This window comes from Carassius auratus, chromosome 29, assembly GCF_003368295.1.
Source record: "Carassius auratus strain Wakin chromosome 29, ASM336829v1, whole genome shotgun sequence".
NCBI lineage: Eukaryota > Metazoa > Chordata > Actinopteri > Cypriniformes > Cyprinidae > Carassius > Carassius auratus.
Genome location: NC_039271.1, coordinates 382627 through 388542, shown reverse-complemented (window position 1 = coordinate 388542; position 5916 = coordinate 382627). Strand labels below are relative to the sequence as shown.

The following is a 5916-nucleotide window of genomic DNA, read 5'->3' as shown; positions in this document are numbered from 1 at the left end:
TATTTGTCACTAGACAAATTTATTTGCAAATCTGTGGCAAACAAAAGGTCATTGTGCCACTCAAGATGAACAGGTGAAACTACACCTACTGAAGATTTTGAATTATATATGAAATAAAGACCTATTTATTTATTTTTTTCCTTTCATGGAAGCAAAAAGTTTGAGTATTTATCAGAAATAGTTAAAGAAAGTCACACTGTGAGAAATACAACTTCTTGCCTTTACTGATATGACAGTTTTTTTAACACTTTTTTTTTATTTTATAGGTAGTTCAGAATTAGCATTTAATTATCTTTATTTTTGTTTCTGTTTTAGTAATTTTAGTACTTCATAGACATTTCCATCGCCCATCAATATGGGGTCATGACTCTTGGCCCGTGCCTCACGACTCGCCAAGCAACAGATGGACACCTCCTAGAATATACAACAACAGCTTCGACTCACTCTAGTCTTATTCACCCTGAACCTAGAGTCAGATATGGTACAGTGTATGTCTAGCATAGAGTGACAACCACCCGTAATGCAAAAAAATATTTTCTTACTATCTTTTACTTGTTTTACAGTACAAATGCATTGTTTTCTAATAAATGTATTAAAATTGAGTTTAAAATAACAAAGTGTTCAAATGGCATTTCTTGTTGTGAAATCCATGATAGCGCAGTGGCTTAAACGTACTAACTTGCAGACAAGGTTGTGATGATATGGGTTCAAATCTGACTCTTGCATACATTAAGTTGTTGTCATTATATTCAGCAAAGTGTCCTAAGTGCCATTTTGTGGCGTGAAAGCCACAATGGTACAGTGGCTGAATACATGTTCGTTGTGGACAAGGTTGCAATGAAATTATGGGTTCAACTCCCACTCTTGCATAGGCTAAATTGATTATGATGTCATTATATCCAACAAAGTGCCCCAAATGCCACCATTCAGCATGAAAGCCGTGATGGTGCAGTGGCAAAACACATGTTAGTTATGGACATGGTTGCGATGGAGTCATGGTTTCAAACCCTGGCTCAGTGTTTGCTTGTAACTTTAATTGGTTTATTGTAAAATCCCAAGTGACATACATGTAAATCGTGAAATATAAATTCCTGCACATGTTTGTACAAGAGATCTGTGGCTCAGTGGTAAGAGCACTGCCTCATGGTTCAGAGGTTGCTGGTTTGAGTCCAGCCAGATCTCTGCGATATGAATGAATGGTGTGAGTGAGAAGGTGTGGGGGATCGTGGGGTCCCCCCCCTGAGCTCCAGCACGATGTCCAGAAGGGGTTATGCTTTTGGCCTAAAAAAATAAAATTTGCTATAAAAATGTTAATGCCTTGTCCCTTCCCCTCCTGCTTAGGTTACCATAATTTGCTTTCCAAAGAAGTGCCCCTTCAGAAAGAAAATGATAGTAACCTACACATTCAAAAGCCAATAATACACACTGAAAAGTTATAAGCATTACCTGTGCATCAGCAGATGTCCATCTTTACAGTCATTGTCTGTCCACATGTCCAGAGCTCTGTTTCTGTTGGATTGGGTTTAACAGTCCAAACATGTCTCATACTCTGCAGGGGAAGACATAAACACAGATGTAACTTCATAGTGTACTTGTAGGAACTCTACCACTCTCATACAATATACTAATGTTTTTGAGGTCTGTTTGCTTGCTTTAACTCCACATTGAATCGGTCAGTATTTCGATTTGGTTTGTTTGACCAGGCTGCTATAGTGGATGTTAAGTACGATGCACAATTATCTCACTTCCTCAGGCATTTGGATTACTCCATTCCATTCTGTCTCCTAACATTCCTCCATGTGCCTAAAGGATTGTGGGAAATCTGATAAGAATACATGTCAGACTGGCCTGAGATAGCACCTGTTTTCTGAGACTGCAGCATCCTGTTGTGCTGCAAGGCTAGACTGAGCTGATGTGTTCATATATGGTTAGGCTTTTCATTCAAACTCTAACTGAAAGTGATGGCTTTCCCCTCTTCTGTGCCTGTGGTAATGACAAAAGTGTTTATAGCGTTTTTACAGACAGTCACGGATATGTTTAGATGTGTGATATGTTCCAATCTGCTAAGAGCTCTTTGTTTTTTCTTGCCTTTTGTATGTGTTGTGTCAGAATGCTGGCAGACATACGCATATCGCTTAGTGCGCCAGTGAAAGATTAGAGAAGCAGTCATTCAGTTTCAGTGAACTCAGCTTGAATTCTACACTACTGTGCAAAACATTTGGGGGTTGTAAGATTTTTTTTTTTTTTGAAAGGCTGCTTTTATTGATTAAAAAAATACATACAACAATACTGTGAAATATTATTACAATCTAAACAGCTGTTTTCATTTTTTTTATTGTACATTTATTCCTGTGATGACAAAACTGAACTTTCAGCAGCCATTGATGAAGTCTTTAGTGTCACATAATCATTCACAAATCATTTGAATATTCTGATTTAAATTACTTTTTCAAATATTGATTACTAATTTCAAATAATTAATTACTAATTCATTTACTGATTTATAACTGTAATTTTACCTAATTTGAATTGAATGCAGATAAAAATATCATCTTGTGACTTTTTTTGTGAGAGATTCACTGAATCACTTAATCTGACAATTAATTCAAAACACTGATTCATTCAATGCAATAAGTGATTTATTTTAAAGAATTAGTTTGGAGACTGGCTAAGTATTAAATTAAATTCCCTTGTCATTTGAGGTGTATTTTAAGGCTAAAAACACATGCAAATATGTAAGTAAATGTCTATAAAATCTGCAATTTGAGTGATTGGGCTGAGAGGATCCAGTTTTGGCAGCTATGCTCTATTATTATGAATTCTCTTTGACTGATTTTGTGTTCTCATTGGTTTGTTGGCATGTGTTTGATTTCATGTGCAAGAAAGATGTCTGTGAATTGCTCATCATTTACTTGACTAAATCAAATAAAAGAGTAACTATTCTCAAGCAAAGCAAATTTGAAAGTCCGCTGTAAACATATGATTTTACTGTTTTCTGGCTTTGACAAAGTATTTTGAAGGTACACATTATTTGACATACTTGAGCAAACCAATCAAATTTCTTGTCAAATGCTATTCCTGAAAATCTACTTTTAAATCGAAACCTGACATGGTGTTTCTTATTCGTCATCTCTGATAAATTACAAGACAGCATGCCCAGTTAAATTAGTCACCACTCGGCACTGATACAACCTAAATTCTAAACTTTGGGTGAATTAAAGGCAGGTGAAAATGTCATCTTTTCACACATTTATGTAGATCTTATGCATCAGAGAAATAAGAGTGCAACCATCTTTAGAATTTTAGTTTTGAACATCCGTTTCATTGCCAGTGCCTGGGTTCTCTTTTTTCTTTTTCTTTTTTGTGAGAGGAGTAATATGACAAAAGATAAGGAATATAAGGGAGAAGTTACAATGGAAGGCTGCACATATTCTTTTCCCAAAAGCAGAGGATAAGTATAAAGGATTACTGCTTAATATTGACATAATTGCATTTTATGCTTGTTTACATATGATATACAAATTGTTTTTAATCATCTAAGAATCTGCATTTAATTTGTTAATTAATTATAATTAAAGCATCAAAGTGAAATCATTCAACCGGTCGAATCATTTACAAACAGGAACGGATCACTGAGTCAACCGGTTAATTCAAAAACACTGATTGATTTAGCAACAGCAGTGCCTTCAAGAGTGACTCACTGAATCATTTACTTACTGATTCATTCAAAAACACTGATTCATTCAGGAACATTAACTTGCTTAATTTTTTGTAATTATTAAACTTTTCACTGGCATAAGTCATTTTCACACCAGGCACATTTATTAACACATCTCTCACTTACTTGCACACTCGTTGTTCTTATTCTTGTCTGTAACTGTTGTGGGTCTAGCAATTTCCACTTAACACAGAGGTCTCTTTTGACATTGGCTTGTCAGGTGCTCTGTCCCATCCATTGCTAGGATCATCACTGTCAATCATATAATTTCAGGAGTAACTCACACAACTATTTAGCAGATTCACTCCTATGATTTAAATGTGTTTGTCACTTCTGAGACTTTGCATTATAGTTGGACGCTGGACATGGAGATCTCAGAAACATGACAAATGAGCTTTTCTTCAAATTGTGAATGGATTGTTTGCAGAAAAGCGCTCCCAACAGACATGTGCCTGGCTACAGTACTCAACTCTGCAAAAACACATTGCAAATAGAAACATTTGGCTTCTTTTATCAAATGTAGAAAAAGGCTTACTATTTTTTGGAAACTGATAGGATATTAAAGATCAAAAGAACAGCATTTATTTTAGATAAAAATCTTTTGTTACAGCTTTACTTAAAATCTTTACTGTAAGTATTGATTAAAAAAAAAAGTTACCGACCCAAATTGATTGACTTGCTACCTAGGAATGTTTAGTTACCAGCAAGAAGACCCTAAAAGCGCCTAGAACAGGCTGTCATTAACAAGTAAACAAATGAGTCTGAGCTATGTACTGCACGTGCAACAGCGACTCACCTGTAAGTAGCCTACGTTTCCGCTTAAAGCTTGCCCACTTGCATGCATTATAAAGCAGTAAGGATGGTTAAACCTTCTATTTCTACGATAAAACGTCTTTAAAAGGACTTCGTTTGGTTCTTAGCTTTTGTTCTGAATCTGAAGATCGATGTTTTTGCTCTATGACAGTGTTTCTTGCGCTGCTGTCAACGCGGGCGCCCCTCTGCGGCAGACGCATGCCACAACAACTTTGCAGTTCAAATACGGCGTATATCCGCGAAATAATGTCAGGAAAACACGTATTTCTATAGAGTTGTCATTGTTTTCAGACTCTTTCTGCTGTTTATATCGTTTCGTCAGTATAGGAGTCGTCAAGCGAGACATTATATGATTACTTTCTATGTTTAGTTTTATTATCTTTTATTTTTACTATATTTTTGTAATCACACACACAGTTTACACCATTTATGTATTATTATTATTATTATTATTTTTACTAAATAATATATATATATATATATATATATATATATATATATATATATATATATATATATATATATATATATATATATATATATATATATATATATAATATTATTATTTGGCTTTGCCAAATACCTGCTGTTAACCACTAAACCAACAGGTATTTCACAAAGTTTGGTGACTTTTTTTTTTTTTTGGAAGATTCAAGCATCAATGCTCTTTCTTTATATTAGGAAACTATAAAGGGGTCATATGATGTTGCTAAAAAGAACATTATTTTCTGTATTTGCTTTAATTCAATGTGTTTATGCAATTTAAGCTTAAAAAAACAAATTATTTTCCACATAATGTACATTATTGTTTCTCCTCTATGCCCTACCTTCTGAAACGTGTAGATTTTTACAAAGCACATAGTTCTGAAAAGTGAGGTGTATGCTGATTGGCCAGCTATCCAGTGCGTTGTGATTGGTTGAATACCTCAAGCGTGTGACAGCCACTTACCATACTATGATGGCGTCTCCTGGCACGATGAAACAAAACCAATAAAAACCATTACAAATTAGGCATTTGCTGCACCCAGTGGGACATAATTACTGATTATAATGACTTATACTGTCTTTTACACGTTGCGTTGAATATCGTGCTGCGCAAACAAGCAACGAGCACTACTCTCCACTGCTCAAAACTCGTGTATGAATTATAAGTGGCATATTCTTTAAATATGTAAACGTACTTACAGGGGGTGAGTCAGAAGCTCTAGGCTGTCCTTGCAAAGTTGGAATTTCCCCACTTTATAGAAACTGCCTTTGTGCACAGGAGCATTGTAGGCTACTGGTTCAGGAAACAAACCTCATCCTCCGTAAAATGCACTGCAAACATCTGAATATTTGGTTTGAACTGTTCTGGAACAGTGTTGTAAATACAGCTTAACCACTGA

At 35.2% G+C, this 5916-nt stretch overlaps 1 long non-coding RNA gene across 2 annotated transcripts; it reads right to left on the bottom strand.

Annotated features, from left to right (window-relative positions):
• Positions 1–423: 423 nt before the first annotated feature.
• LOC113048587 (uncharacterized) lies at positions 424–4697 on the bottom strand. Of its 2 annotated transcripts, none has more exons than XR_003276508.1 (4): positions 4515–4697; positions 3845–3970; positions 1447–1549; positions 424–1299 (listed from the first exon to the last, which is right to left on the bottom strand). It is a non-coding gene; the product is annotated as an uncharacterized LOC113048587 (long non-coding RNA). The 2 variants fall into 2 exon arrangements; XR_003276507.1 differs by having other exon boundaries at positions 424–1281.
• Between the last annotated feature and the right edge of the window lie 1219 nt (positions 4698–5916).